Source organism: Nyctibius grandis, chromosome 7 (genome assembly GCF_013368605.1).
Source record: "Nyctibius grandis isolate bNycGra1 chromosome 7, bNycGra1.pri, whole genome shotgun sequence".
NCBI lineage: Eukaryota > Metazoa > Chordata > Aves > Nyctibiiformes > Nyctibiidae > Nyctibius > Nyctibius grandis.
The window spans coordinates 7,159,656-7,172,995 of NC_090664.1; the positions used below are offsets into that span (position 1 = coordinate 7,159,656).

A 13,340-nucleotide genomic window follows, 5' to 3' on the forward strand; every position below is an offset into this window, starting at 1 on the left:
GAGCTTTACCCGAACAGAGTACAGTACAGTTAGTGTTAATAGAAAAGTATATTTTCTACTCTTCAAGCCATTGATTATATATTCTTCCACAAAGGAAAACAGTGCTCATTATACTTGTGTGTGTTTTGGTTTTGAACTGAAAGATCAGTAATTTCCTTTGGGTATCCAGCTAATTTGGAGGGCAAGGGAAGCGCTACTTGAGTTGTCAGCCAAGGAGCTGCTTTCTGGGCCAACCAAAAAGATTTTCACAATGGGAGTTCCTACCAAATTAACCAGGGTATTTCCTGAAGCTGTGGATAAATTAGCAATGTGTCCAGGATTACTCTGCTGGCTTTATGGAACTGGATCAGATTGTTGCCTTCCAGCGGAGGTAAACACAATTATGAGGAATGAGGGACTAACAGTTGGAAACCAAGTTTGTCTGTTTGAACTGAAAGCCAACTGCAGTGCAAGCAGATGACCTTCACCCCTCCTCTGGAGGGACCAAGCTCTGCAGGGCTGCCAAGTTGTTTAGACTCCAGTCAGACAATTGTCATCAGAATCAAAGATGCACAGTGTTAATCCAGAGCAAGTTCCATGTGCGCTTGTGGGTTTTTGGAAGGAGCTGTTGCTTCTTCTATTTCATGCTTCATGCAGGTCAGCAACCATTGATTTTTTATAAGAGCCTGTTTAGGTGAATCAATACCAAGGATATAAAGAACTGTGTTGTTATCATTGCTGAGATAAGAATCTTACTGGGAAGTGAGATGCCCATGTTGCAAGACAGTATCTTCAAAGAGTTTGCAGTCTAGGCAATGAAATAAAGGGCATTTCGGAGGAAGGAGGGAGAAGGAAAGAAATATTGTCCTCAGTTTTCTGATGAGAAACTCCCTCCCTACATGTAACTTTTGATATCTAAGTGTAGTAATTACTGTTTTAGTAATTGCTAGTAATAGAATATTTTTGAATTACTCTGTTCTCTTACTCTAGTAATTAATGGAGAGAGAGAGGCATAGGAACAAATCTGGAGAAGCACTTGCCGCTCTTCACTGACAATACAAAAGCCATCTAGTCTCTGAGTTTCCCTAGATGTCTAAGCTTAGACTTTGAGAATTATCTCCAGAGAGCCAAAAAATGTGGTAAACTTCAGTCTTGTGAATCCTGGTCCCATTAACCTTGAGTGTGCCAGTTAGCTCAAGCCCCTAGTTCCTGGTCCAGCTTTCCCATCACTTTTTGGTTAGGGGGCAAAATAAAAAGTCCTTCACTTGGAAGGGCAAACAGAAGTCTCCCAGTTGTCCTATGATGCTTGGCATATTCACTTCACTCCTTTCTTCTGTCTGAGTGGGTGAGACCTGGATTGTGCGTTTGTGAAAGCTGGGTATCAGTAAGATTTAAAAAATATGGAAAAGCTGAATTGGAAATGAACTGGAGGAACTGAAGAGAATTCCTTTTCCAAGTTGCCTTTTAAGTTAATGGCTGCCTGAGCATGGGACTGTAGAAAAGCTTGTCATGTTCAATAAGGAAAACCGTTGAAATAAACATTATTCTCTTCCTGTGAACGTTGAAACGGAAAAAGTAAGATGGAGTCAGTCCCAGAGCCACAAGTCTTTCCTGGCTGATGACAGGTTACATTTTTAAGGCCAGTTTTGTGTAGCACTCATGTCAGTTTTCTTCCTGTCATTTGCACAGTAATGTCTGTAAGGAGCAGGAAAACGTTAAGGGGAAGAGTTAAAGCTTGCTGTCTTGTTCCATAAAAGGTCCCAGGCTGCTTGAGGTTTTTCTTCACTTGTATAATGAAAAAGAAATCTTTGCAATTTTAAAACCTTAAATGTAATTTCTGCTTATTATCTGGTTGCTATCCTCCAGTATAAGAATAAGATGCTCTGGTGACTGTACTGCTGATGTTTAAAACCATAAACAACGGAGGACTGTCAGAGCCTTCTACGTGCTGGTAGTGAAGCCTATGTTGAGATTATCAGGCTCGCTATTCCACACTCCATGTGCAGAGGCAAACCTGTATATCGTTATTGTTATGTAGAAAACCCCTTGTTTATTGGTAGACAGTTTAAAATTGTTTAGCTTCTGTCTTTTGAAATTTCAGGTCTTGGCTCTGAAAACACATATATACAGTTCCAGCATGTGTAAATATAAATATTTGCTGATAGTACTTGATGCAGGAAAATTTATGCTGCTGCTGGTTGCCACCGTTGATACAAGGTTTGGGTAGGAACATTGTGGACCTACAGCAAGATTTATTTTAGCCCTTTGTATTAGTCATCCCCCCTGTAGTCTCTTCATTTCGGTGATTGCTATACACATGCTCACATACGCGTATTTTGGCACCATATTTAAAGGCATAGCTAGATTGCAGGAGGAAATTATTCATTCCAGGGAGTGTATTGTGCAGAAACTTGCTGACCTTCCTGCCTCTTTCACTTTTAATTGCTTCTTTAAATGACTGTTTCAAAACATTTTGCTTAGGCAGTAGATGTTTCCCCCACCCCCGGTCTAGAGCATCTCTATGGTAGCTATGAAATCTGGCTTTGCCTGGGAGCCTTGTCACGTGCAGAAGAAAATGATGCATCCACCGTGTTCCTGGGATGACTGTGAAGGGAGGTAGGAGCATACACTGTGGTCCAGCATGGCACAGTCACCTCTAGGCATGGGAAACAGGACCCCAAAGCAGCTCAGAAAGAGCTCTCATAAACGTCTTCCTAATGTCAGCATGATAAACCGAAGCTCTTTCAGTGAAGAGGAACTTAGCTATCATTTAAGATTTCATTTTTATACAGGAAAGGGTGCCTGGCCATAAAATTAAGTTCTTTCCTGAGTCAGGGCCTTAAAATAAATCCAAAGTGGAAAGAAAAATCATGACATTTTTGCTTTACAGGAACTATCTGAATCACTATACAAAAGCTGTGCCTTGGTTAGAGTTCACTGAATTTACAGTGCTTGAAAATTATCTTTTCATGCACTGCTGGATATTGCCTTCAGGATAGTGCAAGACTGCTTAACGTGGCAGAAAGTTTTCTGTGACTTCATAGTTTAGATTTTTAGGTGAAACCAGATTTGGACAAATTTTGTGACATTTTCTATTTGTTTTGTCCAAATCTTCTAGCAATGAGACTCCTGTTGTATTTGCATAAGCAGTGATTTTTTTTTTTTTTTTGCAAATGCTCAATAAAGAGAATGTTCATAGAAAGCACATTTTGAATGTTCAAAGATAAGTCTGTCTTTCAAGAAAGACTGGTACGATAAAGATCAGGGCCATTGAAACATAGACAAAAATGCACTGTGATCTACGTATTAAATCAGACCATGGCAACCCTTGACGTGTTCACTTGTGGCATGCTCACAATTAGCTTCTAAACTAAAGAAGTGAATTTTGTCAAATGACTTAGTTATTGAAATTTTCCAACACTCTCTGCCCCTGAAACATATATATATATGTGGCAGTCTGATTAATATTTTGTGTCAACTGAAAGTGTTGTTACTTTGTGAACTGCCCACAGTTCCTATTTTCTTGGCTGAATATGTGAAATCCCAATTTTGAAAAAGATGGCTGATTTGCCTTTTTATGAAGTGAAGTTCAGATAAAGAAAGAAGTCTTATGAAGTGAAGCTCTTATCAGATTCATGAACGAAGCAGGAGGTTTGGTAGATATCACAGTAGTCAGGAGTTTTGCTGAGGTACAGAAGAAAATATACAGTAGACTTTTTGGAAGCGTCTCAGGCAGAGAATTCCCTGGTGAAGGAACTACTGAGTGAGAAAAGAAGAAAGTCTACAAAATTTTATTTTAATTTAAAAATTTTAATTTTAAATTTTATTTTAATTTTTAATTATGTTATTTTAATTTTTTATTTAGGGTTTTTTTATTATTTTGTTTTGAAGGCATATAAGAATTACATCCTTTCACCATTTTCTCATTGGTGAAGCTGTTTCTACTAAAAAACAATGAAGAAGGAAATTCAGGAAAGAGCTGATTGATTAATTCTTTTAACATACATGCCTCTTTTAAATGCTTATTCATAAACTAGCCTTTTTCTTTTGTAAATAACATACAAGATTTGTGGTTTAAATGCAAATTTAGAAACTAACAAAGGAAGAGTTAAAAACAATGGTATCTCTGTGCATAAACTCTATCTCCCATTTGATGGAAGGAGGGTTTACTCCCCTGTTCATGAATCAGAGTGGAAATAAGCTTCTTGTGTTCCATTTCTCTCCTGACTTTGAAAGTACATCATTCCAGCCTTGTGCAAGGTACTGGGCATCAATAAACCATTCCCTGGGGGAATGAGAACTCTGAGGATGTCCTGGAAACAAAGGACATCTTTTGCCTAACTTAAAATACCCCTCTACCACCCCACCCCCCAGGAGGGTTTTTTTAATGAGGATGACTCATTTAATCTTCCAGTGTCTACAACAGATCAGCAAAATCATCCTCTTTGGAGGTCATACCTTCTCTCCAGTGCCTCTAAAGAGAGCTTAGAGCTGATCTTAGATACCTTCCCGATACATTGAAATATCTGCTTTAGTGAAACATCCCACCCAAGTTGTTTGAGCCCTACAGGGAATGTATTTATCTGCACAGTCTTCAGAACTTTCCATCCTAACATCAACACAGCCCATGAGGAAAGTCCAACAGTTAGGTAAAAAAAAAACGATGGGCTTATTTGTGTTTTATGCACCATAGGAAAGGCTGTAGAAGGGGATGTGCTGGAGACAGGTAGAACCTAGCTGAAGGAGCACTGAACTCCAAGTGGACTCAAGGGCTTTTTAAATAGAGATGGACCTTGAGATCTGTTTGCTGCCTCATGTGTTAAGCATTTCACAGTTCATCATAGGGAGAGGAAATGTACCTGTCAGTGACTCTCTCTTGGACTTCAGCTGTTAAAGACTGATGTATAAGGAGCACATGAATATTAGAGGTAAACTGGTTTCCATTTAAGGTGGTGTTCGTTCATTCTTAGGCCTGAACCTTCTATGGACCTCACAGCTAAATCATAGAAGTGGTCGGTCGTTCTTCTCACAGTGTACATGTGGCGGTGCCTTCTGTCTAGGAAAGAAGCTGCTGTCTTGTAAGTCAGGAACTTTAAATCAGAAGATCTTTGCTTTTCTTACTAAACTGTGTAGGCAGCTCTAGTTCTTGAGAGTACTACTTCTGGGGATTGCTGCTAAGTATGTGCAAAGTGGTTGCAGGGTCAAGACCAGGCAAATGTTGCAGGATTATGCTGATCAAACCCAGTTAACAGGTTATTTAATTAAGCTGCAGGCTTAAGTGCATCAGAAAAACATCTGCAGGTGTTGCAATCAGGTTAGCACAGATTTATGCCGAATGTGCATCTGGTGTTTTCCTGTTGGCTGGAGGAGCTGGAGCTAGAGCTAGGGTGGAATACTCCTCTATCCTGATTCAGTGCTTTAGCATCTCCACTTTGCTGTTTAAATCTTGTCTCTCATGGGCATGTAAGTTTACCTATTGGATCGGTGGAGTACTGGTTTTGCTTAACAGCATTGCTATTTTTATTTGAAAACTTTCAAGGGTTGTGTAAAATGAGTTAATTTTAAAAATTATTTTCTGTTGTTTCAGTGGCTCTTAGATTTATTGCCAGAATCAACAAAACTGCTCTCATTCAAACATGTGTCATTATCTGTGAATATTAAACATTTTTGGCATATGGAGTAAGTACTCAGATAACATATTTACATAACTTACTTGTCTACTGTCAAAAGTCTGACCTTGTCTGGAATTTCTTGTGAGTATTCTTTTTTTTTCTCAGTGTGTGTGACATGTTAGATTAACCATGCTTATCAATTCATCTCTGTTCACCTATTATAGGGTGAATCAGTATCTTTGAATCAGGACACGTGTATACATTTTTTCCTTAATATTAGAGTGAGTGTGCTATGGTTAGTAACAAAGATAAACAAAAGGGGATCTGTTATTTATTATCCAATTTGCAAACTTGAACCACTGATTAGACATGCATACATAAATAAAACAATAAAAAAAACTAGTAACAAAGGAGGAAAATGTAAAAACTATCTGGCAGCAATTTCAAGAAGTCTATGGCCAAACTGTCCTTTGGAGCCAACATACCCCAGGGCTGATGAGAAAGGCATCCATTTCAGAGTCAAACAATGTTAACAATTTTGTGGAACAACTGACCTGTGTTCAGAACTTGAGTGTGTTTCCTGCAGCTAAAATTGCTGTTCCAAATATCTTGTGTCTTATGATGTTTTCCCTGAACTTGCCCCCATGCTTTTTCTATGTTTGAACCTGAGTTTGGTTCCACCACACACACTCATGCTGGATTCCACCTTCACACTTGCTTTGTGTCCGCTTAATGCTGCTGGCTTCCAGGCTCTTGCTAATAACTGGTGATGATTTAGCTCAAGAGGTGAATCAGGCTTACTGGAACAGCCTGGAAACTTCTTAATACCATAATGAATTCCTTTGCGTTAGTGGGAGTCTAGTGTTGTCTATAAGGAATGACCTGAAGATACACATTTGCTTGTCTGTTTATCTTGCAAAATGCCAATCATTAAATACAGGATTAGCACTCGGCTTTTTATATGCAGCAATGCAGCAGGGAGATTGTACTTAATGCTTCATTGGAAGCAACAGCTAGTTTCCTCGTGTTTTTCGGTCTCATTCTTCTGAGAGACTCCTATCACATGCACATACTTTACCCCATGCCAACTACCAATTTCCATTTCCCTGTGCTTAGTCCTCAGCTGACCTTTCCAACCCCGTTTGGAAATTGTATTTCATTTACCTCTCCCCGGTTGACATCTTGTGCAGGATACGAGACTCTGAAAAAAATGGAGGGTCTCGCCTTTGATGAAGGTTAAATGGGTTGAGGTTAAGTGTAGAAGAGGCCGCTGGCTTTCAGTCTACCTGTGAAGTTTATGTTACAGGCAGTATGGTCTGAATGCTTAAAATGTTTGCCAGCAAACCCCAACAATTTCATAAAGGCCCTAAAGGCTTTCAAGAAATTGCCATGTTCTGAGACTAGCTACAGATGAGCAGAAATTATGTTACGAGTACCCTGAACGTAGGGGACAGAGCTGATAGTAGAAAGGGAATGTGCTGGGGCGGCAGATGTATTATTTCTCCTAGAAACAGCAAACCCCCTAAACCCATGGCTGACCTGGATTAGAAATGCGAGAAATGTTTCATTGGCAGCCCGGGGTTATCCTCTGTGTCCCCAGGGGCACATGTGGTGATTGTCCCCCTTGCACTGGTACCACCTGTTGGAGTGCCAAGCCCAGCCCAAGTATTCTCATAAATCCCTACATGTGCAGAGAAGGTCAGAGAGGATGATCCCTGTGTACATAATAAATCCAACAGGCTATTCCCATACAGCCCTATTTACAGGTTTTTAGGATGTAACGTTTGTGAATTGTACATGATATATTTTACATTCAACTGTTTCACGCTGAAATGTTTTCCTGCCACTTTTTCTTAAGGGTGGTGTAATCTGATATGGTTAAAAAATCATTGCTACTTTATGGGTTTGCCCCTGCTCTATAAGACTTTTCAAATATTCAGAGTCCACTAAAGTCGTCCTGTGGGGATTTCTTCCTTGTTGCAGATACAGCATTTTTAAAGCATGAGGTAACGCACATGCTTTCTCCAGTGGTTACGTCTTGTCTCTGAGAGGCTTAGCGGTTTGTGCTGACAACAAAAAGTTGGCAGAGTAACCCATTGTATAGGCTGGCCTATTTAAACATTGTCTCTCAAGCATGTTTATGGGCTCTTTAAGGGACAACAACTTCCAGTAAATTAACAAAACTAGAGACTGACTTGTCTCTGAATGTGTGGCCATTTATGGGTAGGGTAGGCAGCATGAGGGATATTCTGCTTTTCTGCATGATGATAGATTAGCAATACTGTTAGCCTTCGCAGAGCTATGGTGACCTTTAGAGGCCTGTTATGCAAGGTGCCATTTACAGTCTGTGTAGTACAAATGTTCTGACTTATATCTCTTCGTGTTTATGCGTGTTGCATGTATATGCACACATGTTGAATACAATAGGAGAATACACATATATATGTTCATGATGAGTAGTGATTTTTGGTCCCTTAGATTTTGGATGTCCAGCTGAAGCTCTCTAAAAGATGGCGATTTTTAAGTGTCACATGTCCACCTTCTGGAAGCAAGCCTGTTAGGTGTCTAAGTGAGGTGCCCAACAATAACATCTCATTATTGAAAATTGTACATGGCTATTCTGGCATCCAGCGATGTTCAAGAATGCAGGTGAGATCTGAATGCAGGCTGTGCTGGCTTTAGGCACTCTGATATTCCACAGTGGTAATATCAGAGTGTGGGGTTTTTTTAACTTTCTTTACCTTGGGGCTGAGCAGTTTGACAGAATTGCCTTTGAACTTGAGATAAAAACTAGAAAAAAACCTAATACACATGGTACATTGATGTTAGGTGTTTTGCAGTCTGTGACGAGATGTTCCTAGAGAATGGGAACATCCCTACACATGGACAGCCTGGTAAAAAGAAAACATTGTCAGTAAAAAATTGCACGGGAAAATTTTACTTTTGTTCTTGATGTTGGTTTGCCTCATGTGAAAGTTGAAGACATTATTCAAGATGATCAAAACATGCTTCATTCTAATTAGAACAATGACAAGTCATAATAAAAATATCAAATTATAAACTCTTCATGGAAAAGTTTTTCAAAAATGTTTGGGTTTCATCAGAAAACCAGTCACTTAGGAATTTTTCCATTTAGAATTGAAAATCTGAAAATGTGATTTCTTTGCAAAAATATATTTTTTATAAGTGGAAAGGTTTTCTAGGAGTTGAAGGCTAGGATCAGTAGCTGGTAATATTTAGTTCTGCATTACAAAAATTTTATGCTGTTACCCTGAAAAAAACTCATTATATATGTGGTAGTCTAGACTATACGTGAGAGCATAGACTATTGTATACAGAGAAGACGAAAATGTAGAAAATAATTTAAGACCTTTGAAATTATTTTTATGCCATTTTTTCTGCAATGTAAAGCTGTTCAATGAAATCTGCTAGGTCAGATTAAAAATTTATATATCGCTTCTAGTTAGGGAGGAATTTTGTGTGGTCAATACTGATCGTAGCTTTTTTGTTCCAGAAGGGTTTGCTTATGTAGAAATGTAACCATTCTAGTACATAAGAAACCATATGAATTCCAGGAGTTGTGCTTATAGGAGTTAATGTAATATCCACACTCATGGGTGAAAAAATTGAAAACTTGTTCTTAGCGAGCATGCATAATGGGCATTTTGTGCACCTTTGGAGTCATCACCCTTCGCAGAAGTTCTGCTGGGCTGAAGACCGAAGCGTGCCTCAGAGTGCTTCTTTACTAGCATCTTAGTTCAGTCCAGAAGCGAGCTTTTAAAGCGAAATCCCCAGCCCTCCCACACAAGGAGCTGTGGTTACATCACAGAGTGCACAAACTGGATTCCTTTTGGGACAAAAGAAACACGAAGCAGCACTCGAAGAGTGCACTTAACACTCATTTGTGGCTGCAGCACGTTCAGGCCACAGGACCAGACTCAGAGCAAGTTAGAGAAGTATGTAATACGGACATCAGGTGCTGAGGATGCCATGCAGTTAGCTTGGTTCACCTTTTTGTTTGGCCTATATTATGTGCTAATATAGACTTTGTCTACATCTGTCTGGGTGCAGATTTTAGGTACACTTCCACTACAGGAGATTTAACTGTATTGCCAGTGCACCAGACCACAAATGATTTTATGCAGGACTTAAAATGGGTAAGTACCTTCTGGAAAACAAAATGAAACAACCTTCAGCAGAGACAGCTCCAACACAGCTCCTTGGAAGTCCCTCCTTGGCAGGCTACAGGGCTGCTCCTGTTTGGTACCTCACTCGGGACAGGGTTCTTATTTCCCAAGCTGCAGTCTTAATGTAAGACTTAAAGAGAGCCTCCCTTCTGTCCCTGTTCCCCCTGCACCAGTTTTTTTGTTGTTTGTTTGTGTTAGTAGTTGGACATTGATTTTTCTCTGTGGCTTCTGTATAGTCCTTGTACTGAATACAAAGGCAACACACATCTCTTCCCACATCCTCGGCACTGCTCAGAAAACCCCCTTCTGCTATTTCTGTGAGATGTTAGATCCCAGGCCCTGGGAAGATTGCTTTGGGGGTAGTCCTTTTCTGTTTATAGGCTGCTGAGATCACATGGAAATTTCCGAAAAGCTCTGGTTATGTCACATACCCTGAAACTCCAAGACTTTGTGTCCTGGTTTCGTGGGGATAAAATTTATAGAATCACTTTTCTGTTACATTTTGTTTCAGTTTGTGGCCAGCCATGGTATGGTGATCAAGGCCATTAGCAGTTAAATCCAGGGCAGCTGACCCAGGCTGGCCCACAGGTGTATTCTATAGCATTAACATCAGGTTCACTATAAAAGAGAAAGCTTGCTGGGGAGGGGTGGGGGTTCTTTGCTCTGCTTTATTCTCCCTTCCTTCTTCTATTGTTTTCTCAACAACTCCTGTCCTTGGAGCAACTTGCCACTACTCTGTGGGCTAAGTATAATTTTGTGTCTTTTGTATTAGCATTGATATTGGTTTTCTTAAAATTTAAACAGATTTAATAAAATAACTCATGAATCTCCCTCCTTTTCCCAATTCCCTTTCTTGGTTGGGGAAGGGACACTGGGTGATAGAACAACTGCTTATTGTTTAGCCCTGGGTGCGGGTTAAATGGAGACACTTTGTCAAAAAGCCTGCCTGCCTACTCCGTTTCAAAGACTTGCACAGTTCTTGCATCTATAAATTGTAAGCGTTTGCTCATGCAAAGCCCTTAGACTTTGCCAGAAATTTTCTTCTCTGTGTACCAGATTATGAGGTTGGTCACAAGCAGAAACACAGCTGGCTGGGGTAGCACCATGTTTGAACAAGGAGAGGCTCACACACGCAGCCAAATCCTGATTTGTATTTCAGAGATGCAGTTCAGTCTCACCATAATGCAGGCAGGAGCTTTGTGCTAAGCTCTAGGTTTGTTTCCTAGAGCAGAATTTTTCTTTGAAAACAAAGTTTAATGAAAAGTTACCATAGTTTTGTCTGACTGGTTGACTGAACCTTCCCTTTATGCATGTAAAAATTGAGGAAAATAAGAGATAGTGTGACAGTCACCCTAACAAAACAAACAAACAAAACCCCAACTGTGGCCAGTCCTTCAGAAAGACTGGATTTCCTTCTACCTCAGCATGATCTACCTATTTCAAATTTTTTTGTTACTTTTTTTACTAGTTCTGTGGCTCTGCTGTTTCTAAGAGTGCTAAAAGAAACTGAGTGCTTCTCAGCTGCCTTGTATCCTTTCCTGTCTACCGGCTGTCAGCATATGCTGAGCGATTACAGATACAGAGATGAATATGACCTAATTTCTGCCTGGTTGAATTCCCCCAAATTCTACAGGCCAAATAGTTAGTATCTGCCTTCTTCTGGGAAGTGGCATCTGCCTTTGGCTACTAACACTGTAGGTGACCTGCTGGTCTGTTCCAGAGCAGCACAGGTGACAGGAGGTGCTCGGTCCTTGCATGTGTCCCTCCTAATGTGGGCCGAGACAGTAGTAGCTGCCTCATGTAGGAATGCTGCATAGTTGGCAGAGAGGAAAGGGTATTTCCAAGTTCAGACTTAGTCCTCTGGAGGTACCTTTCTCCGTTTCAGCTAAAGTGTTTTTAAAAAGATGAGATGTAGCCAAGCTTCAGTTTAAGAAAAGATAATTTAGAGAAGGAAGGACCAGCTTTATGTTGCTTCATGCCAGATAATTCCTTTTAGTCTTGTGAGACTTTCTGCTTTGGTTTGTTCTTACACCATATTTGTACAGGATGTAAAGCGGGACTATTTGGAGAGTACGCCAAAAGCTGGGATAGTGCAGAAGCTCATACTGTCCTTTCTGTATCTCTTGCATGAATCTAATGACATCTGTCTAAGTGTCTGGTAATTAAACTTTCAGGAAGAAAGAGTAAGTACTGAATAGATCTTGACTCTTTGCTGTTCTTGATTTAACATAAACCTTCTGGTTGATCTGGATCTAATTCCCATGTGAAGGTTAAAAGAAAATAAATGTCAGTGGGCTTTGTGAATCTCTTACCTACAATAAATAATGAAAACTCATTCCAGGTGATCTGGACAAATGAAAATATCATAGTCTTAATTTTCCGTTGATCCCAAGGAGACCGTAAACTGTGGGTAGCTACCTGTGCCTGTATCTGTTGGGAATGTAAGGACAAATTATGTAAAGACAGGTTATGAATATGTACTTCAAAAAAACAGATTATGAAGAGCATGTGGGCCAGTGAAGCAGAAGAGATGTATCTTAACAAGAGACGTACATGTCACTTGTCTGGAAAACAGTATTTAAGACTTAGGTAGACCTTTGGGTTTTATTTCTTTTTTGCCAGTACTTTGGCCATCTCAGCTATAAACTGTGTAAAGCAGAATCAGATTCAGAGCATGCAGTGATTTCATATCTATAACAACTTTTTTCTCCCTCTTTCAAGGATTTGTGATTTGAATAAGGTACAAGTTTTCATCCTCTCAGAGTAGAGGATGGTGGTTTGAGGGAAAATCTCCCTCTCATTTTTACAGGTTTTCATGATGGTGGCAGGAGGAATTTGCTGATACTTTGTTGTCATAGTTTGTATTAAATTCCAATAGATTTTCTGCAGTGAATATTCATAAGCTGCAAAAAGCAAGAAGGGTTTTATAGTGCAGGGTTATCTTGACTGAAAATCATTTTAGCAAAGCTTGGTACATTTCACTTGCTTCAAGCATCTACTTTTCTGGACAAGTAAATAGGCTAATGATGCAAAAAGTTTATTTTTGTACTATTTATGCTGAAGATAAAAGAACAGATACAGTGTCCAGGCTTGTGCATTTACTCGAAGATTTCATTTATTTCATTAGTTCTGATATAAACTGTGAAACAGCCAAGTTGGCCAAAGCACCAAATAATACAGTTACAAAAAAGGTAATACTACAGGGTTTATAACAGGGTATATAATACAGGGTAATGCTATTGATTTAAAATGCTATGTGGTGTTTTATATCTTTTGCTGAGATTTTCTTCTCTGTCTCTATCTCCAGACATGTAGAACACAGACACCTACATGTGAGCTAGGTTAGATATGTTCGCATCCTATCCAGTCAAGCGAGACAAGCATCTCCAGAGCATGGGTCATCTGGCTTACTTTAGATATTTTCTTTAGGATTATTTGACTCCCAAAGTGCTTATTTCTCTCTTTTGACTATTAATGGGAGTCCAGCCATCTAGCTCAGATGTAGGTGTATTTTTGCACCTACATCTGATGGGACAGGCTAATCCCACCTTCTTGTGACATT

General features: G+C 39.7%; 1 protein-coding gene across 1 annotated transcript in view; it reads left to right on the forward strand.

The window, feature by feature from the left end:
• ITGA9 (integrin subunit alpha 9) overlaps window positions 1-13,340 on the forward strand; it is a 236,129-nt gene that overhangs the window by 196,088 nt on the left and 26,701 nt on the right. The gene's annotated exons all lie outside the window — the stretch shown is intronic.